This window comes from Mauremys reevesii, linkage group 3 (genome assembly GCF_016161935.1).
Source record: "Mauremys reevesii isolate NIE-2019 linkage group 3, ASM1616193v1, whole genome shotgun sequence".
Classification (NCBI taxonomy): domain Eukaryota; kingdom Metazoa; phylum Chordata; order Testudines; family Geoemydidae; genus Mauremys; species Mauremys reevesii.
Window position 1 is genome coordinate 120677902 of NC_052625.1, and position 22380 is coordinate 120700281.

At 43.9% G+C, this 22380-nt stretch overlaps 1 protein-coding gene and 1 long non-coding RNA gene across 7 annotated transcripts in view; one reads left to right on the top strand and one right to left on the bottom strand.

Annotated features, from left to right (window-relative positions):
- The window catches only part of CEP85L (centrosomal protein 85 like), a 219976-nt gene that overhangs the window by 91506 nt on the left and 106090 nt on the right, over nucleotides 1-22380 (top strand). The gene's annotated exons all lie outside the window — the stretch shown is intronic.
- LOC120402289 lies at nucleotides 18399-21918 on the bottom strand. Its single transcript, XR_005597112.1, has 2 exons — nucleotides 21300-21918; nucleotides 18399-18778 (listed from the first exon to the last, which is right to left on the bottom strand). It is a non-coding gene; the product is annotated as an uncharacterized LOC120402289 (long non-coding RNA).

Here is a 22380-nt window from a genome sequence, read left to right on the forward strand (position 1 = left end):
TGCATGACCTTAAATTATTTGTACTAATTATTAATGGTAAAAGGATGCTGGAAAATGAAGTCCTGTGATTGCTAATAAATATGATAATGCAGTGTTGTTGTAGCTATGTTGATTCCAGGATATTAGAGAGAGAGAAGGTGGGTGAGGTAATATCTTTTATTGGGCCAACTTCTGCTGGTGAGAGAAACAAGCTTTGGAGCCACACAGAGCTTAAAAGAGAACAGAAGTTGGTCCAATAAAAGATATTACTTCACCTACCTTGTCAAAGTAAAGTTACTCCAGTCTGAGTTACTCAGCATTGCCTGTCTTAATTATCTGGATATTTAACAGATGTGTTAATTTTTCCAAAATAGGATTATTTGTGCTCTACAGTAGATCACTAGGACCTGTCCACAGACTCGTATTATATTTTGCTACAAGCTTAGTGATGGCCCTGAAAATTAAAGGTCATTGGTTTATTTACAAAATATTTTTGTTACTAGTGTATCCTTAGCACTATAGCTTAGTAACCTTAGTAAGATGATGCAGCTGGCTGGTTGATGTGAGTGGGGAAGTCTCAACACTTGTGTGTCCAAGTTCTTTGTATGGAAGTTAACAGTGCTCCGAACTTGTCAGATCACCTAAGAGGAAACAGTTGTTGAGTTTGTAGGGCTAACAAGTGGAATTTTCTACTGTTATTGCTGTCTTAGCATGATATTGGTGTGTTTTTTTTGTTACTATACAACTTTAACCTGAAAATAAATGCAATGCAATTAATTCTCTAGCCTACTAAGGTTGCTTTGCAACTGGTAAGTGGCATAAAGCCTTAGAGTGAAGAAGATGACCAGTGGAGAATTCACCCTGTACAGAGTTGCTCTCTGCTAGTTTAAAACTGGCAGAGACAACCCTACTACCTCTTGCACCAGGCCCTGCCCTCCTATCCCTAGCAAAAGGGGAAGGAGGAGGCGGGTGGAAGTGGGAAATGAGTGGGACAAGGTACAGTGATGATCTACTACATACACCTGATGTTCAATTAAATTAAGATTCTTAAGGAACCTTATACTAGTGGGGTAAGTTAGGGATTCCTCTGTGCATCAACTATGCTCAGATGTAGGGGAGAATTGGTGCCATTACGTCCAGCAGTGTTTTGGTTTCTGAATGCAAGAATAAAACTTGATACCTGATGTGCTATGAAGAATTTGAATATTGGTGCACAGAAACGGGTATGACTTCCTCGTTCCCCCTCCCCCCCATTTCCATCTTGCTTCTAAGACCATGTTCATTTTCAGTCAAGTCTGGTACTGTCTACTCCAAGCAAGTGTTCTGCAGAAAAGTAGTTAGACTAGGCAGCACCTTTGTCAGCATGCAGGAAATTGTTTGAAAGAACATGTGAAATAAGTTCATATACAGAAATTCTAGCTCTCTGGAATTTAAAATTTCTGCTTTTTTTTTAAATTATTTTTTCATATAAACTAATATTATTATTAGATTCCACAAGCACCCTTTCCTATTTGAAATTAACGGCCTCGGTGATATTGGACCAGATTCTGATACATGCATTTGCCAGTACAAAGCGTCAAAAAGCAAACCTTTAAATGTAATTATTTTCAGATAGCAAAGTTTAGGATGGCAATTGGAAAAGGGAGCAAATGTTTGCTTGTGAGTGAATGAACACAGGAAACGGATTAGGCCCAGAGTTTGGCATATACGTGGGTGACGTTGCCCAAACAAGAACGTAAACAAACTAGTTTTGTTGGCTCTTATTGCAATGGGAATAAAGGAGGCAGGGTAAGGGAAGGAAATTGATGTTTCTCAGATTGAGAATGGAAAGTTTAATAGTAAAAGAGATTATTTTCAAGTCTATATTGACCTGATCCTGTAGTCCTTAACTTGGGCCAAACTGCCATTGAAGACAATGGGAATTGTAAGTAAGGTCAATAGAAGCAGGTCCTGAGAAGGAACAAGCAGTTGTGACCCTCTTCAATATGTAAACTATTCCCAATGAGAGGGGTTGCTGTGTCGGCGGGAGAGTCTCCTGCTGACGTAGCGCTAGCCACATGAGTGCTTCTGTCAGTGAAATTTATGTCATTCAGGGGTGTATGTTTTCACACCCCTGACCAACAAAAGTTTTTTACTGACAAAAGTGGTAGTATAGACATAGCCATAGTCTGTTGTGTGGAAAAACACCACAAGTTTCTTCTTTTGGTTCGTGTTACTTTTAGAGGGAAAGACACTCATGAATAAAACACAGAATAGCACTTTTTATGGTGCTCGCTTGGATTATCTATAAATGTTTGCAATGTATTGTCTAATATAGCTTCCAGATACCTCATTAGTGTGGTGATTGATGGCTTCTGTAGGACTAGATGTTCCTTGTCCCTGTAATGTGGGAAGAACATTCAACATTCTCTTACTATATTACCTCCTCTACTCTTTTTCAACTCCATCAGTTATGCTAGCCTCAGTACTCTGCTTGTCCATTCCTCCTAGGACCACCTCTGCCTTTTCCTCATGCTGCCATAAGGCCCAGAATACCCTTCTTGAGCTGATCTGCAAAGCAGCAATCTTCACATTCAGGTCTTTCTATGAAACCTACTTCTGTACCAACTCTGCAGATTAGCTGGCAGATTGACTGTTTCTATTGCTTAGTTAGAATTGTGGTCAAGGTGACTTGTGTTGTCCATTCACACACATTAATTGTACATTGAGGAACTTACAAGTCAATAATCTATGTGGGACAGTTGACTGCGTAGTTTAATTTCCATAATGATGCTGGAAAGCAGGAAGTAGCAGGACTACCATGTACCATGGCCAAAAGAGGATTACAGATGTCAAATATTTTATCTAGAACTGCTGCTGGGATTCCAAAGGTGATGACATCTTACAGGTGGAAGGATACAAGAAATAGTCCCAATAATATTTAAAAAACAAAACATTTAACATTTGTAAAATAGCTTTTCAGCAATAGTGATGTGTTACAGAATACATGAACACTGCTTTTTAACATTAATATTGCAGTAGAGCCTAAAGGCCTCAACCAGGTCAGAGCCTGTTTGTGCTAGGCCCTGTATAAACACATATTAAATGACAGACTGGGCTTTGGCATGAGGGTTTTCACAACATTTGTTTGAGATGATCTGCATAACTTTCACTGCTGGCTCACTACTCATGGAATCTCCTTCCTTTAGAGGTTTCTACGGTCAGGCTTGACAAAGCCCTGGCTGAGATTTAGTTTGGGATTGGTCCTGCTTTGAACATAAGAACATAAGAAAGGCCGTACCGGGTCAGACCAAAGGTCCATCTAGCCCAGTATCTGTCTACCGACAGTGGCCAATGCCAGGTGCCCCTGAGGGAGTGAACCTAACAGGCAATGATCAAGTGATCTCTCTCCTGCCATCCATCTCCATCCTCTGACGAACAGAGGCTAGGGACACCATTCTTACCCATCCTGGCTAATAGCCATTTATGGACTTAGCCACCATGAATTTATCCAGTCCCCTTTTAAACATTGTTATAGTCCTAGCCTTCACAACCTCCTCAGGTAAGGAGTTCCACAAGTTGACTGTGCGCTGCGTGAAGAAGAACTTCCTTTTATTTGTTTTAAACCTGCTGCCTATTAATTTCATTTGGTGACCCCTAGTTCTTGTATTATGGGAATAAGTAAATAACTTTTCCTTATCCACTTTCTCAACATCACTCGTGATTTTATATACCTCTATCATGTCCCCCCTTAGTCTCCTCTTTTCCAAACTGAAGAGTCCTAGCCTCTTTAATCTTTCCTCATATGGGACCCTCTCTAAACCCCTAATCATTTTAGTTGCTCTTTTCTGAACCTTTTCTAGCGCTAGAAAATCTTTTTTGAGGTGAGGAGACCACATCTGTACACAGTATTCGAGATGTGGGCGTACCATGGATTTATATAAGGGCAATAATATATTCTCAGTCTTATTCTCTATCCCCTTTTTAATGATTCCTAACATCCTGTTTGCTTTTTTGACCGCCTCTGCACACTGCGTGGACATCTTCAGAGAACTATCCACGATAACTCCAAGATCTTTTTCCTGACTCGTTGTAGCTAAATTAGCCCCCATCATGTTGTATGTATAGTTGGGGTTATTTTTTCCAATGTGCATTACTTTACATTTATCCACATTAAATTTCATTTGCCATTTTGTTGCCCAATCACTTAGTTTTGTGAGATCTTTTTGAAGTTCTTCACAATCTTCACAAACAGGGGGCTGGACTAGATGACCTCCTTAAGTCCCTTCCTGATATTCTATGAATAACAAGAGCATCCCAAACCCATGCTACTGAAACACTTACAGAATGCACAGCAACATGTATTGCCTATATTGTGTCCATGCTACTGAAATTCTTAATATCGTAATTTTTTTATGTTAACAAACTAGACTTTAAATTGGATTTACATACCGATGTAATAGGTTTACAAAACCGCCTGTATTTGTTTGCTTTCTCCTCTGCAGAAAATTGTATAAATTATCAGCAGTTTAATGCTTATACTCTGTGCATGTAACAATAACAGAAAATGTGGAAATCACAGAAGTGCTAAACGACTTTTTTTTGTTTCAGTTTCACCAAAAAGTTTAGTAGCAGTTGGACATCTAACTTGATGAATGCCAGTGAAAACGAGGCAGGATCAAAGGCTAAAATAGGGAAAGAGCAAGCTAAAAATTACTTAGACAAGTTAGATGTCTTCAAGTCACCAGGGCCTGATTAAATACATCCTAGAATCAGGGCTGGCATTAGGGGTGGGTCCTGCAGGGGACTGCCCAGGGCGCTTTGGTCAGGGGGGTGCCGTGTAGCAGTGCAGAGGTGTGCGCTGCTGGTGTAGTGTTAAGAACTGCTCCTGGCTGGCAGGGGAGCACTGCAAACTCAGAGGCGATGCATGGGGGGTGTCCAGATTTCTCCCTGCTTCCTCCCGGCTGAGGATTGTGGGGAAGTGAGGGAAGTGATGACTCAGATAGTGCTTGCCTGTGCCCCCCGATGGGGCTGTAAGAGGGGGAGTGAAGAAAAATGTCAGGTGCTCCCTGAATCCAGGTCACTTTCCCCACTTGTGCTGTACTGTGAGGCTAGCACCAGGAGCTGCTGCTGTCCTGCTCTCCCCTTATGCAAAATTATATGGACGAAATGGTCTGAAGTATTTGTCCTTATTGAATTTCACCCTATTTACAAAGTACTCCACTTATGGAGGAACAATCAGTTGCACAAATACAAAATGGGAAATGACTGCCTAGGAAGGAGTACTGCAGAAAGGAATCTGGGGGTCATAGTAGACCACAAGCTAAGTAAGAATCAACAGTGTAACACTGTTGCAAAAAAAGCAGACATTATTCTGGGATGCATTAGCACTCTGGTTCTCAAAGTTTTGTACTGGTGACCCCTTTCACATAGCAAGCCTCTGAATGCAACCCCCTCTTTTTAAGTTAAAAATATATTTTTATATATTTAACATCATTATAAATGCTGGAGGCAAAACAAGGTTTGGGGTGCAGGCTGACAGCTCGCGACCCCCATGTAATAGTCTTGTGACCCTCTGAGAGGTCCCAACCCCCAGTTTGAGAACCCCTGCATTAGCAGAAGTGTTGTAAACAAGACACAAGAAATAATTCTTCCTCTCTTCTCCATACTGATTAGGCCTCAACTGGAATATTGTGTCCAGTTCTGGGTGCCACGTTTCAGGAAAGATGTGGACAAATTGGAGAGAATCCAGAGAAGAGCGACAAAAATGAATAAAGGTCTGGAAAACATGACCTATGAGGGAAGATTCAAAAAATTGGGTTTGTTTAATCTGGGAAAGAGAAAACTGAGGGGACATAACAGTTTTCAAGTACATTAAAAGTTGTTACAAGGAGGAGGGAGAAAAATTTGTTCTCTTTAACCTCTGAAGATAGGACAAGAAACAATTGGCTTAAATTGCAGCAAGGGTTGTTTAGGTTGGACATTAGGAAAAGCTTCCTAACTGTCAGGGTGGTTAAGCAATGGAATAAATTGATTGGGGAGGTTGTGGAATCTCTCTCATTGGAGATTTTTAAGAGTGGGTTAGACAAACACCTGTCAAGGATGGTCCAGATAATACTTGGTCCTGCCATGAGTGCAAGGGACTGGACTAGAAGACCTCTCAAGGTCCCTTCCAGCTCTGTGATTCTATATGTGTAAAGTTTGGCATAATTTTTATGCAATAACTTACTTATGAGTAAAAACAAAAGTAGATAAAATACCACAATAAAAATGTTAACTATATATGTTTTTAAAAAGACTATTTTGTATGTTCAGTATTCAGAATTCTCACCAAACAAGTTTGTGTTTTTACACCTGCTCTATATTTCACCATTTCAGTTATGCTATTTTCTGTTGATTTTAAAGTGAGACTAATTTCTCAGAATTTAGAAGAATTTTATCGAATGCAAAGCACATTGCTTCAATTTATCAAGAGTCATTTGTGTCCTTTCTTCTGCCCTTAACCTGAAGTGTATCAGGAGCCCGTTACCTCCTCTGTTTCCTGAGTGATGATGTAAAGCTCTTTCTCTGGCTTCTAAAATTGCTACCCTGTGCTAAGTTTCAGATTTCACCCTTGTAGATTGGATGTGGGCCAAATGCCATTACAATTGCTATGTTAGAGATTTGCTGCTACTCTTAGGTAACACAAGAATTGCGCAAAATGGCTCTTTTTTTCCTATAGCGCAAGAATTCTTCTAATTATTAATGTCACTAGACCAGAATGAACATATCTCATTTTTTGAACTAATTTTAGCAAGATGACTATCTAAAATGTTTCTGTACTGGTGACCAGAGGGTTTGACTTCATTTAGAACTAGAATGTAGATTGTGGGTCTGTCTCTTCGTTTCTCCCCCACATATATTGTGCATTGAACAGTTCATGTTCATCATGTGATTCTTTTTTAGTGATTTTTTTTTCTAATTTTGGGAAAATACTGTGCTTGTAGAAACAGATTTCTGAGGTGTTCCCTGGTGGGATGTTGAGCATAAAAGAAAGGGTTATGTATTTTTGTGTAGCATAAACTACTTGGAATAAGGTGCTTGGATACCGTGCTGATGAGTAAGGCTACAGTTATGTCACAGAGGTGATGGAATCCATGATTTCCTGAGATCTCTGTGATATCGAGGGGGGCCCCCCACAATTGACTGGCTGCCGCTGCCGATGGGAATCCCTGAGCTGCCCAACTGCCGCCGCTGGCAGCTCCCACCCCCATCCACAGCGCCCAGCCACCACCAGCAGTGGGACCCCAGAGCTGCTCAGCCATTGCGGGGCTGGAGGGACTCCTATAGCTCCTAGCCACAGTGGGGACCCTTGAGCTGCCCAGCCACCACTGCTGGCAGGGGTGCCCCCCCCTGCAGCTCTCCAGTTGCTGGCGGTGGTGGGAGGGCCCCTCTTCCACAGCTCCCCAGGTGGGACCAGGGGTGGGACCCCCGTAGCTCACCGGGTGGGACCGGGACCACCGCAGCTCCCAGTCACTGAGCAATGGGGGTCTCTGCAGATCCCAGCTGCTGCAGGTAGGGAGCAGGGTGCTAGACCCTCCTCTCCCCATTTTTTTTCATGGATATTTTTAGTAAAAGTCAGGAAAAGGTCACTGGCTTCAGTGAATTTTTGTTTATTGCCCGTGTCTTGTCCGTACATCTGCTCCTCCAGCCATAAACAAAAGTATGGTAACATCAAAATAGTCAACACTCTAATATTTTGTCGCTGGCGTGAATGGAGGGAACTAAAGCAATTTTTAAAACTGTTTAGTTTCTATCCTGAAAATTAACTACAGGAAAAAATAATGGAGCAGTGGCAGAACACCTTGATTGTTTTCTTACAATAATCAAGAATTTCTATATTGAGACTAGAAAGAGCCTGGTGAAAAAAGACCATCTTAATGTTGTTTAAAGATTGTGAGTAGTTTGAAACAGTCTTAAGGCTGCTCAGAAGACATAGGATCTAATCCTGCTCTCAATGAAACCTGGGAGCTTTGGACTTGACTTCAGTGGAAGAAATATCAGACCTTTTAATTGGTCTCTGAGTTCGTTGGCACAGCTCTTTTCCAAATGGCTATCCATTTAGTCCGACATAGTCTAGAACTGAAATCATGTTAGCCTTTCTGTGTTTATCCTTAATGCAGTGTCTGTTTCATCTTCACTTCTTTCCTTCTAGTAGATTTCGATTTTTTCCAGACAGATTTGTCTCCAAAATAGCAGATTGTCTGAAAAGTTTGTCCTGGCCTTTCCTGTAATTGACGGTGCAAATATCAGAGAATGTCTAACTGACTTACAGATACAAACAGGTAGCTAGATGTCTCATTACTACTATTAATGCAGAAAAACTGATGCAGCCGCAGCTATTTGCAGGTGCAAAACTGCCTGCAAAAATGGAAGAAATCACTGAAAATCAAGCTCTATAGATTTGCATACATGTCTGTATTTTTCCGATTGTAGTAAATATGCAAGCATTTGGCAAGCTTTCTATGTTCAAATGTTTAATCACAAGATTATTTTTGAAGGCATTTTTGAAGGTAGAAGAGGAAGCAGCCTTGGGGCCTGAGCCCACTCCAGATTGTCAGTGACAGAAATCCCATCAACTTAAATGGGAGGAAGATTTAGCTGTAAGAATAGCACGAGCATTAAGGCCACTAAATCTTCCCATTGCTATGAGAGTTTTATTTGTATTTGTTGAAGCAATTGGCTGACCTTTCCTGGAAAAGCTTAGTTCAGCCTTCAATTTTTCTAACAAGATCGTAGAAATTTTGAGTCCGTTCTCTTAACAGAAGTCTCCTAGACAAGGGGATGTTAAACTGATGCTGCCTTAATATTGTATTGTAGATCCACAGCAATGAGAATACCACTGTAGACCAATAATAGAATGCTGAAAACACACATGGATCATGGGTCTAGTCATCATTTTGCATTTTTTACCAAAAAAACCCCAAACAAAACCAAAACTGCAGGCAGGGCATGAGGTGTGAGTATAAAAACCGATAGTGCCTGCCTGCCTCCGTGTTGCTAATTTGTTTACCATTGAAGAGTTTTAGCATTATTTTTAAAGAGTACTGTGCTGTGGAATTGATGACTCTTGAGGCAAAAGAGCAACTTTAATAAAAAAACCCTACAAATTTTAGTCATCAGAGAGAGAGAGAGAGAGAGAGAGTTCCCATCTCCCATTTAGAACTTGTTACATAGTAGTAGAACTGTGGTCCATTTCCTCCAGTATCCTGTCTCCAACAGTGGTCAGCACCAGATGCTTCAGAGGAAGATGCAAGAACCCTCACAGTGAGCAAATGTGGAGTAATCTTTTAGAGGTTAACAGATTTATTTGGGCATAAGCTTTACCCATGAAAGCTTGTGCCCAAATGAATCTGTTAGTGTTTAAGGTGCCACCGGACTCCTCCTTGTTTTCGTGGATACAGACTAACATAGCTATCACTCTGATACTTTTAGAGATTATAATAAAGATTGTCTTCAATCCTGAAACATAAAAAACCCAACCCTCTCTCCCTTCCAGTACCTTTAATTATCAGTAACTATTACTGCTTGGGGGTATACTTGTTATCCATATAATTGTCACTTTCCTCTTTTTGAATCTTGATTGTAAGTTTTTGGTCCCAACATCATCCTGTGATAATGAATTCCACAGACTAATTTTGTATTGTGTGAAAAATGTTTCCTTTTTATCAATTTTTGAGTTTATCAACTTTAAATTTCATTGAATATCTCCCTTGCTCATGTGATATGAGACAGAGAACTGACTCTCCTGGTCTTGTAGACCATCAACTATTTTATATACTTTTATCATGTCCCCTCTTATTTGTCTCATTATTTGAAGGGTAATCAATCCTGTTCTCTTTAATCTCTTGTCATATGAGAGCTTTTTCCACCCCAACAGTCTCTTTAAATCCTCTGTGCCTTCTAAAATGCAGTTTCTTTGAAAAATCAATGTTTCATTTGCTTTTGAGGTATTCTCAGATCTTTATATTACTTATTGGTGTCGTCCTCAGTACTCTTTTATGGGTCTCCCACCACTTAACTGAGACCAGTCAAATTATAGTTGAGGCAAGATTACTTGGTTTGGCCAGAAATATTAGGGATGGATTTTTCCTACATATTTCTTTAATCATTACCGTTTGTAGACTTTTGGGTTGGTCCCAGAAGATGGCTACACATTCAGTGAATGAATTTCAAGGGTTCCTGGTAAAAGTAATCACAGTATTAATTTTTAGGTAGCTTTCCAAGTAAACAACATAGGCGTTGCAAAAGAAAATTGTTCATGGGATTAGAGGATGCTGCTGTTCTTTTGTGTCTTTAGCTTCTTTACATTTTAAGAGTGCCCCTAAAATTACTTCCAAATGTACATTATAGCACAGACCATGTTGTGCTTTCTTTAAAATTGCCAACCATGCCTGGGAAGAATTTGTTCCACTATAAACATGTTTTTCTCTCTCTAGAATGGCTCATCAGGATATAGGATTTTGTGATATCTTCCCTTTAGCTAAAGCTGGGTATATGGTCAATTGCAGAACCCATACTTCATTATCATATGGAAAGGAGAGTTTGTTGCATAAACAAACCTGGCAATTTTTTCATCAATTACCTCTCTTTGTAATCTGATTCTTATCACAAACTTATCTATGGTTGTTTCTGGATGATGGAGATTTTTTTTAAATTTTTGCTACAGGTGATGTACTGTGGCTATGTGACATACATGATGTGACTGAAACACTATAATTGGCAGATAACTCTGAAACAATAGAAAATGATGGTGATCTTGAAAGTGGATAGTCTTCAGAATCCTGTATGTTGAGGATGGATTCTCCTAAACAAAATAAGTCAATGCAGTTATTTAATTATTATTACCATACTGTTCATTTAGTATTACTCATTGTATTCACTGATACTCAGCACTACATTAAAGGTGACATTGTAAAAGGAAGATCTGCCTATTTCATCTATTTATTTTTTATCACATCTGAATCTAAAATGATAGTTGTTACTCTATGGTACTATATTTTTTTTGCTCAAACGTGATAATTCAAGAATAGTCCAGAAGGAAGACAGGCAGTCTTAAGAAAGAAGTATGAAATAAAAAAGTTTACTAACCTGAAGATCCTGCATGTTCAGGCATGTTCCTTTCATCCTCTTCAACGTACTTCCTTCTGAGAAGGAACACTTCTCATAATGTTGTTTCATTCGAGCAACCAGGCCTTTCATTTCTTTGTTGCGCTGTTTACATTTTACACGCATGCCTGTCTTACCCATACATAGAGGAACTTCATTAAAATATTCCCAAACTGGGTCTCTTTTACGACCTGCTGCCATTATAGGTTTCCCTTCTAGTAAGAGAAAGGTGTGGTAGATCTCAAATCAATGAAGGCTACACTCAGAAAGACCTCGAGACTCCTGGAATATGCTGCTCAAACAGTTTCAGTTTTGTTTCTACTGCCTGTCCCTCCCTTCTCACATTTATCTCCAGATTTCTTCTCCTTGTCTATATCTATTCCACCCCCAACAATCTTCTATTAATTGAACTTTTTGAAACTTTGCACTTTTAGAGAGAGAGGTAAGAGATTGACTTTGTGTACACAAATTTGCAGAGGGACAATAGGGTTGAGGTCTGTTATTTCTCACCTCTATATATTATTTATTTAAAAACATAACATGCATGTTAACAGCAAAAATCTCTGGGAGAGACATATCCACAGTTTGAGAACTGCAAAACTAAGCATCTCTGATGGTATCTTCTAGACTGAGCACTGAGTCCCATTGGGTAGATAGAAAGTTTAACCTAAATAATCTATATAGAAGCCCCTGGAACCCCATAAGATTGGGTCGCTAAACATTACAGGAATATATTGTCTCATACTATAGAATTAGAATTTGTAGTCCCTATTACATTATAGCTCAAAGATATCTCATCATGGATCTTAATTAAAACTATCTTTAGATAGGTTTTTTCCTCAAAAAACATTTTATCCAAAAAATCTGATTTAAATAAAAAAAAAAGTCCAATCTTCTTTTTGATTTTTTTTTAAATCATTGATTTTTATCCACCGTGCAGGCAGATAAAATCTACGATCCTTTGGAAAGATGTAGTGCTCAACAAACAACATACTTTTCTTCCTCAGCATTTAGTTATTGGCAGAATCCTATTATTCACTTCCCAAATGCACACAGTCTTTCTGCAGGTAACAGTAAAGAATTGCTAGCTTCTCATATGACTTCTGTTAAGTAGGGTCAGACTACACTGTCTGTCTGCCATATTAAGGTTTCATATAATACCATTTTAGAGTGTATTTGTTTATAGCTATATTTGTGCCCTCAGTAAGAGACTATGCCCTAACATCTACCTATAATGTCACATGCAGAAATGTTCAGTTCTTATGGAAAACTGCAGTGAATAATTGTGTAATTCCTGGAGGCAAAGCCACCCGAATGGGTCTTGAAGCTTTGGATGAGATGAATGATAGCACATTGGAATATGTTAAGTAAATCACCATGCAAAACACAGCATGTATAGATGGGGGTAAATTGTGTGTGTGTGTGTGTGTGTGTGTGTGTGTGTGTGTGTGTGTTAGCCTCCTATTTACTCCTAGGTATTTTTTTCCTGTTCACATATTTGTACTGTCTTCCCTGCTGCCCTTTTCCCTTGGAATGGTTCCCAAGGGAAAAGGGCAGCATGGGTGTTTCATTTTTTCCTAACCACTTCTTCTCACTCTCAGTTAATTGTAACACTAAAAGCGGGGAGCAGATCATTGGTTGGGAAAGGGTGAGTATGTCTTCTCAGGCTTCACCTCACTATAAATATGATTGTTCTGTTCTATATAGGTTTTGATACCATGCTTATCAGGTAGTATCTGAGTGCCTTCTGGTAGTGCATCAAGCAACGTGCCTACACATCTGTCACATGTTTGTTCTCTCATCTCTGGTTATGAGACTTCTCCTTGAAGTGTTGCTTTTTCCTTTTTTTGAGAGAGAGAAAAGGACACTGTTAATCTAAAAATCACCTCTGCTTCTGAACGTTGTATATCTAGTGTTTAAAAATAATCCTCAAGATTACTGGAACAGAAGGAGATTAGAAGTGGGGAGGGAGTTATTATTTGTCTCTTTTTTTTTTCTGGTTTTTTTTCTGCATTTGATAGGATTTTGTGTGTAGTCATTTTTACTGGGTTTTTTGTTGGTCATTTGCACCATACTCCTGCATTGATCTTGTGGGTTCTCCCTTGAGCACCCTGTGCCCAAAGTCTGCAAGAGATTGTATAGTAGTAACTATTGCAGCACCGACACCTAATGCTGAAACTGAAGAGGCAGCAGGCAAGGGAGTGAATAGGGAGGGAGGGGAGGAGGTGGCGCGTGAACAAGTATCTTTTTTGTGGCATTGTATCACCTTTGGGTTGACCCAAAATACCCTTATAAACCAAAGAAGGGAACAGGACAAAAGGGTGCTCTGTCACAAAATTTACTTTTAAAAAATTAGTCATTTAAAAAAAATGAAGTTCACAACATTCCTTAGTGTGTTGCTGTACTGGAATTACACTTAACTGTAATTCTTAGTGTGGGTGTTCGATTTTTTTGGACAGGCAAACCAGAAAAAGAAAAAGTAACACATTGATGTATAAATAGACTGTGCACAGTGTACTAGTAAGATCAATTTACCCATTGACGGCGTAGCTTTATTTAAACATGTTTTTTAATTTACTTGCTGAAATGCATTTTAAGACGTACATAATGGTATGTTTTTTAAGTTTAGACTTATTGTGTGTGTTATGAGCTGGATGAACAGATCAGAGCAGCAGCCCTGCTTTCCCTTCAAATGGCCATCACAAAGTCAGACTCAGCAGAGGTTATTTATAACTTGTTTCCATTGACTATGAGATAAGTGCAAACTTACTCTTGGACTTGCTTGATATTTTCTTTGGTTTCTCAGTGATCAGATACAGGGATATGAAATCTCTTCTATGACTGTAAAGAAAGAGGTGGTGTAGTATCTATCCTCTCTCACAACATGCAATAGATACTTTTTTAAAAAATAATTCTGCCATCCATGCCCCTTATTAAAACTTCCCTTTTAGATAAACAGCTGAATAAATCCAATTTAATAAGAAAAACACAATACAATTGTGATGGGTTCCCCGGGGTGCATCTTGGAATTGGGGCACTGCTGAGTCCTCTGGATTTCCAACCAAGGCTCCATTTCACACTGGTATGTTGTGACAAGCTACAAACCACTCCATGTACTGCACTTACACAGCCATCCACAGGCAGGGATACACCCAACTGAGTTACATGAATGCTTCTCCCAGCCACTCATGAACCAGCAATAGAGAGTCTTCAGCCAGTTTCCCCAGCCTAGGACCCCAGAGCTGTACCATCTTGCCCTGGTCAGAAGCCTGACCAGTGTAAGTTTATTACACAGTCTGCCCCTCCCTCAAAGTGGAGAGGATATGCACCAGCCTTTGCAACCTGAGCAAATTTCCCAAGCACTTCAACCACAATGCACTGTTTTAGATAAAATATAAAACAGATGTATTAGCTACTGAGAGAGATTTTAAGTGATTATAAGTAATAACCAACTTTGATCTGTACGCTTATCTAAGAAATAAAAATCGCGATCTGAGTGCTATAAAGAAAACAGGATTTAAATCGAGCAGTCTCACCCTGATAGATAATACAAGCGGGTTACAGATCTTCACTACATAGGCTGGGACTCTCCTTCAGACTGGGACCACCTCTTTGTTCTCCAGATGTGTTTCAAGGTGTTGAGTTGTGGGGGGAGTGAGGCCCAGTGATGATGTGACTTCCCCTCTTTCATAGTTTCTTCCAGCTTGCTGGAAAGATCCTTTGCTATGATTGTGAATCAAGCAGTCTCCATTGTCTACATGGGATCTCTGCGAAGTCTCCATTGTATACAGTTCCTGGGATAGTCCTTGGGAGCGTGGATTCCTTTAATGGGCCATCAGCAGCGTCCGGCTGCTTCCATTGTTGTACCTGAAAGGTTCCTAACCTCACAACCTATTTCTCTCTCTCTCTCTCTCTCACACACACACTTCGCATACAATGACAGCACTTACAATCAAACATTAATATCCTATTAAACAGATCAAGACTTTTAAAATGATACCTCATAAGGCAGACTTTGTACACCGCATATCATAATTCTGACACTGGTGAACATGAGGGTTCCAGGGTGCTGCTTTGAAGCACAGTGTACCACAATAGTCTCTTAATTTTCAAAATACTGAACTCTACACAATACTTTCCTCTGAATAGCCTACCCTTGTGGAGCAGGCGTTCTGGAGTAAATCTGTTTCTTCTTTGAGTGCCTCCTCATGTCGATTCCATTCTAGGTGTGTGCGTGCCCATGTGTATGGTTGTCAGTTTTTTGCCTTAGCAGTATCTGTAGCGTTGGCTGTGGCACCCTCTTGAGTGCCGCGCTAATGTGCTGTTTGAAGTAATTAGGGGAGTCCCATAGAAAGGAGAAGTGCAGAATCTGTAAAAGCTTTCGCCCTAGAACCCAGAAGAAGTGGGATATCCACTTGAGGGCCCTCCTCCTGGAGGCTGCACTTCATCCTGCCTCAGAGCCCTCCAGCTTGGACCCCAGGCCGAGCACCTTGGCATCGGTGCAGAATGCATCGCCGGCACCAGGCTCCGCCCAGCACCGTTCCCCCTCGCCAGTGCCTAAAAAGCTGCAAAAGAAGAGCCCCCTGGCATCAGAAGGGAAAGGGGGTTTGGGCAAAGGACCTAAGTCAGGCCATGTGCCTGCCCTGAGGCATCATGGGGGTATCATAGAATCATAGAATCTCAGGGTTGGAAGGGACCTCAGGAGGTCATCTAGTCCAACCCCCTGCTCAAAGCAGGACCAAACCCCACTAAATCATCCCAGCCAGGGCTTTGTCAAGCCTGACCTTAAAAACCTCTAAGGAAGGAGATTCCACCACCTCCCTAGGTAACCCATTCCAGTTCTTCACCACCCTACTAGTGAAAAAGTTTTTCCTAATGTCCAACCTAAACCTCCTCCTCTGCAACTTGAGACCATTACTCCTTGTTCTGTCATCTTCTATCACTGAGACCAGTCTAGATCCATCCTCTTTGGAACCCCCTTTCAGGTAGTTGAAAGCAGCTATCAAATCCCCACTCATTCTTCTCTTCTGCAGACTAAACAATCCCAGTTCCCTCAGCCTCTCCTCATAAGTCATGTGCTCCATCCCCCTAATCATTTTTGTTGCCCTCCGCTGGACTCTCTCCAATTTATCCACATCCTTCTTGTAGTGTGGGGCCCAAAACTGGACACAGTACTCCAAATGAGGCCTCACCAGTGCTGAGTAGAGGGGAATGATCACATCCCTCGATCTGCTGGAAATGCCCCTACTTATACAACCCAAAATGCCATTAGCCTTCTTGGCAACAAGGGCACACTGTTGACTCATATTCAGCTTTTTGTCCACCGTAACCCCTAGGTCCTTTTCTGCAGAACTGCTGCCCAGCCATTCGGTCCCTAGTCTATAGCAGTGCATGGGATTCTTCCGTCCTAAGTGCAGGACTCTGCACTTGTCCTTGTTGAACCTCATCAGGTTTCTTTTGGCCCAATCCTCTAATTTGTCTAGGTCCCTCTGTATCCTATCCCTACCCTCCAGCGTATCAACCACTCCTCCCAGTTTAGTGTCATCTGCAAACTTGCTAAGGGTGCAGTCCACACCATCCTCCAGATCGTTAATGAAGATATTGAATAAAACCGACCCCAGCACCGACCCTTGGGGCACTCCACTTGATACCGGCTGCCAACTAGACATGGAACCATTGATCACTACCCGTTGAGCCCGACCATCTAGCCAGTTTTTTATCCACCTTACTGTCCATTCATCCAGCCCATACTTCTTCAACTTGCTGGCAAGAATACTGTGGGAGACTGTATCAAAAGCTTTGCTAAAGTCCAGAAATTGCACATCCACTGCTTTCCCCTCATCCACAGAGCCGGTTATCTCCTCATAGAAGGCAATTAGGTTAGTCAGGCATGACTTGCCCTTGGTGAATCCATGCTGACTGTTCCTGATCACTTTCCCCTCCTTTAAGTGGTTCAGGATTGATTCCTTGAGGACCTGTTGAGGGTACTGCTGTGGTTGGACCCCCCCCCCCCCCCCCGCGCCCCAGCCAGGCCAGGGATCTGACTCCTGGGAGCGGCAGGGGACTCTGGCTTCTCCTAGGGCCCTTGTTGCCCGAAGCGGCCCCAGCAGCTAAGGAACAAGCAGGCTGACTGGCACTGCAGTTGCGGTGCCAGACTCGGCTAAGACCCCAACACCTAAGGACAAGCCAGTCCTGGGACTGCCCCATAGGGCAGTGGAACACCCTTGATCCCTGGATTGCAGACGTCGATCCCCATCTTCACGGCCTAGGACCCTGGCACAATACCCTTGGTCTCTGGTCAGAAGACCCAGGTCCCCAACACTGTGCTCTCCCGCTATGAGGCATGGGACACAGGATTGGAGACACCGGTCCCTGTATCCCTGGTATAGGCAAGCTTCCCACCAAAGATTGCCATGGTGCAGGTCACCTTCGCCTAGACGGTCTCCCAGACATAGGTTCCCACCGGGGCGGGATTGCTCCCCATCACATCACCTCCCTGTTACCACTCGTCGGCCAGGCGCCGATCCTCACCTTTGTCTCACTGATTGCTGGCTAAGGTCAATCAGCAAACTCAGGCCTTGATGGTCGCTGGTACGGCAGTGGTCCGAGTCAGACCGGGAGTTCAGCCCTTCACCAAGGAGGGGTGATTCGCCGCTGACCAGTGAGACCATTGTGGCATCTGCAGCAGTGTGGCAGCTCAATGGTCATACCAGAACCCGTGGGGCGTGCCCATAAAACCTGTCCCATATTCCCACCAGTCTTCCATGGCCACCTCGGAAAAGCTGCCTCCAGGCCCGGAGTTGGAACACAGCACCAAATCTGATGTGGGGGCAGTGCAAGAGAAGCAAGGGAAACCTGCTGCTCCCCTGACTGTGAAATCGTCGTCGTCATTGTCTCCAGATGAAGTGGTGGTGGGTCCCTCCCAAACAGGCAGTCCCCCCTGACAACTTCAAGCGGCACCAGGTCCTCTTTAAAAGGGTGGCTACCAATTAGAACTTAAATATTGAGGAGTTTGCGGAGGAGTCAGACTTCTTTAATGTTATATCCTCCTCCACCCCAGCCCAGGTCATGCTGCCTGTCCACTTAAGATTGCCAAATCATTGTGGCAGACCCGCCTCTTCCATTCTGCTTACTTCTAAGAGGGCGGAAAAGAAGTATTGTGTCCCTGCAAAAGGGTTTGAATATTTGTACACCCTCCAGCGGCATTGCTGGTCATATCTATTGTTATTGAAAGGGACAGGCAGGGCCATGTCAGTGGCACGCCAAAAAATTAAAGATGCTAAGAGACTGGATTTGTTTGGCACAAAAGTTTATTCGATGTCCAGCCTGCAATTTTGGGTGTCTAACCACCAGGCCTTGTTAGGTAGGTACAATTTTAATATGTGGGACTCCCTTACAAATTCAAGGAGGCCCTCCCACAGGACCAAGCCCAGGAGTTCACCGCTTTTGTAGATGAAGGCACAGCGGTGGCGAGAGGGGCCCTCCAGATGGCTTAGAGACGCTACAGACTCTTCTCTGAGCTCACGGACTCAAGGCTCCATGGCCTTGAAGGCCCCCGTGCCACCCTCCACTCCTTGGGCCTTCATACTCCTCAGCAGGCTAAGAAGCTGTTCCAGCCTCCATCTCCTCCGCCTTCCCAGTCTAGGTCCTGGGGGCCTCCCCGTCTGAGCACCTAGAGGAGAAAGGGTAGAGATGAGGAGTCTATGCGGCAGCACCTGTTGTCTTCCCATTCGTCTGCTCAGCCTGTTTTTTCCACGAACCAAGGAGGCTAGAAACAGACATTTGGAGGGTGCACTCGAGAATGGTGCCCGAGTCACTTTCCAGGATCCACCCTCCCACTCTTTCCTTAACCACCTGTCCCCGTTCTGGTCGGCCTGGTCTCGGCTGACCTCAGACCATTGGGTGCTTGAAGTAATATCTTTAGTTTACACCCTGCAGTTCATGGCCGACCTTTCCTCCCAAGCCCCTTCCCTGTCCCTCTTCAGGGACCCTTATCACAAGCAACTTCTCGTCTGAGAGGTCGAGAACCTCCTGCACCTGGGGGTGATGGAGGAGGTCCCTTGGGACATGAAAGGAAAGACATTCTACTCCTGCTACTTCCTAATCCCGAAAGCAAAAGGGGGCCTCAGACCCATTTTGGACCTGGTTCGGCATGCTGCTGGACCTCTCGGTGGCTGCTCTGTTATAGCTACCGCTCAGGCCAGACCTGCTGTCCCAAAACAATGGCAGTTTTCTGCATCCGAACCTGACAGTGCTGCACCTGATGGCTTGGTTGCTGCATGGTTAATGCAGAGGAGCAGGAGCTGGAGTGCTCAGACAGCGTCCAACAGGTCCTGTTAGGCAGCAGAAAGCCGTCCACCAGAGTGACCTACCTGGCCAAATGGAAGTGGTTTGTTTGTTGAACCTCTGATAAAGGCGTTCGGCTCGAGTGGGCCTCGCTGCAGTTAATCCTGGGCTACCTTCTGCATCTCAAGCACCAAGGCCTGTCCTTTTCATCTATCAGGGTCCACTTGGCTACTATCTCGGCTTTCCATTCGCGGCTCAAGGGTAGGTCGGTTTTCTCCCAGGACATGACTGCCAGTTTCCCCAAGAACCTTGAGTGCCTCTACCTGTTCGTCAGGGACCCCATCCCTCTGTGGGACCTGAATCTTGTGCTGTCACGGCTCACAGGGCCCCCCTTCAAGCCTCTGGCTTCCTGCTCTTTCCTTCTCCATTTCTGGAAGGTTGTGTTCTTGGTTGCAATAATATCTGCCCACTGGGTCTCTGAGATTAGGATATTTACCTTGGAACCACCCTATATGGTTTTTTACAAAAACAAGGTTCAGCTGTGGCCATACCCAGCTTTCCTGCCCAAGATGGTCTTGCAGTTTCATACGGGCCAGGACGTTTACTTACCTGTCTTTCCCCCCTCCCTCCAAAGTGACATAAGTCGGAGGAGGAGCGTAGTTTGCATTCACTGGATGTCAGGAGGGCGCTAGCCTTCTACATTGAAAGTACCAAGCAATTTCACAAGTCGACACAATTGTTCATTGCGGTGGCCGACAGGATGAAAGGTCATCCAGTGTGCACTCAAAGGATTTCTTCTTGAATCGTGGCCTGTATTTGCTGCTGCTATGGTCAGCCGAAGGTGCCACTTCCAGCGACTGTCACCACCCACTCAACCAGGGCACAAGCATCGTCAACAGCTTTCATAGCCCAGGTGCCTATCCAGGACATCTGTAGGGCAGCCACCTGGTCGTCCATCCACACATTCATGTCCCATTCCGCACTTACCCAGCAGGTCCAGGACGATGCTGGCTTCGGTGGAGCTGTACTTCAAGCCACTAGACCAGGGGTTCTCAAACTTCATTGCACTGCGACCCCCTTCTGACAACAAAAATTACTACATGACTCCAGGAGTGGGGACCAAAGCCTGAGCCCATCCAAGCCCCACTGCCCTGGGCTGCGGGGGTCAAACCAAAGCCTGAGTCTAAGGGCTTCAGCCCCAGGCAGGGGGCCTGTAACTTGAGCCCTGCCACCTGGGGCTGAAGCCATTGGGCTTGGGCTTTGGCCCTGGGTGATGAAGCTCGGAGTTTGGCCCCAGCCTCAGAAAATCTAATGCTAGCCCTGGCGACCCCATTACCTGCCTTCCTACCCCTCTGTCGGAGTTGCTGGCAAGAAGGAACTGAGAGGGCGTAGGTTTCGGCTGCGCCTGATATACCAGCGCATTAGCAAGGTACTCAAGGGGGCGCCACAGCCGACTCTACAGATACTGCTAAGGCAAAGATCACCGACTGTGCACATGGGCATGCACGCACCTAGAATGGAATGGAAGAACAACAGTTATGAATGGTAACCTAGGGTATTCAAAAGAATATAAAGGATATTGTTCAATAAATGACCGCAATCTGACTTGCCTCTGACTCCTGTGTCCTGCCTCCACCACAGGAGCCCCTTTTAGATGACCTTCCAGTTGTAGACATAATACATAGGCCCTTAACACAGGCACAAAACATCATTTGTCCCTCGGTATCAAGGGCCTCTTAAAAATTACAGTAACCATCCTTTTGTTTCTGTTTTAGTTAAAAGGTTGCATTTGAATTTTCTTGAAAAATAAGAGGTTGGATATGTTGATTTGTAAAAGAAAATATTCAACGGGGGAAAAATAAACAACAAAATTAGAGTGAGAACCTGTAGCATGGTGGAGCACTCACCGGCGCAGCACCTCCTGCTGGTTGATCTGGGAATTTAGCTCTTCCAGCTTTGGAGTGCCTCCTGCTGGCCAGTGTCTCCCTCACTGCCGCCTGCTTCTTTCTCTAGTACCACCCTTTAGTTCTAGCCCCACGTCCCTCCTGGCCCGCAGTGCCCCTTCTCTGGAATATGGCCCCTCAGCAGTGCCCCCCACGCTAAGGGATACGCCCCTCCCTGGGGAATCCCAATTCCCCAAAGCCCACCTTCCCTCAGTGACCAGCTGCTAGTCTTCATCTAGCCCCTTTTCTCAGGGGAAAACTGTAGTTTGAAATGGCCGCTCATCATTGGCCAGGGGTTTGGACCTGCTGCCTTTCCTGGCCTGGCTGCACCACTACAGCCTCAGTACCACCACAGGCCCTTTTAGTACAGCCTCAGCCTGGGAACTTGTCTGGCCAGAGTTCCCCAGCTCTGTCTGTCCTTCCCCGGCACTGCTCTGTTTGAGAGACCCTGTTCTAGCCAGCAGCCAGGTCCTTCCCACTCCACCACTGGAGTGAGACTCCCCCTGTCTAGCTCCCAGCCCTTTTATCAGGGCCAGCTGGACCCTAATTGGGTTTGGCCACACCTGAGCTGCCTACCCATTCAGCCTCCCTTGGCTGCTTTCAGCCCCAGCCCTCTCTAAAAGGGCCGGCTTTTACCCCTTTCTGAGCTGGAGCGGGGTGATCTCCCAGCTACAGAACTATATTGAAATTTTTAGATTAGAAATTTAAAATGTATGAATTTTCAGAATTGGGGCCCAGAGTTTCTTTGTGAGAGGCCATTTAGTGTTGCACTGTCTGTGTAACGCAGGTGTAAGGCCATTATCATAAGTGCCGACTTGGTGGATGCTCCAGGGCTAGCGCACCCATGGAAAAAAATTAGTAGGCTCTTAGCACCCACCAGCAGCCAGCTCCCCCGAGTGCCTCCTGCCCGCTGGCAGCCTCACTGATCAACTCCTCTGCCTTCCAGCGCCTCCCATCCGCCACGATCAGCTGTTCCGCAGTGTGCATGAGGCCCTGGGAGGGAGGGAGAGGAGCAGGGGACGGGGTGCACTTGGGGAAGGGGATG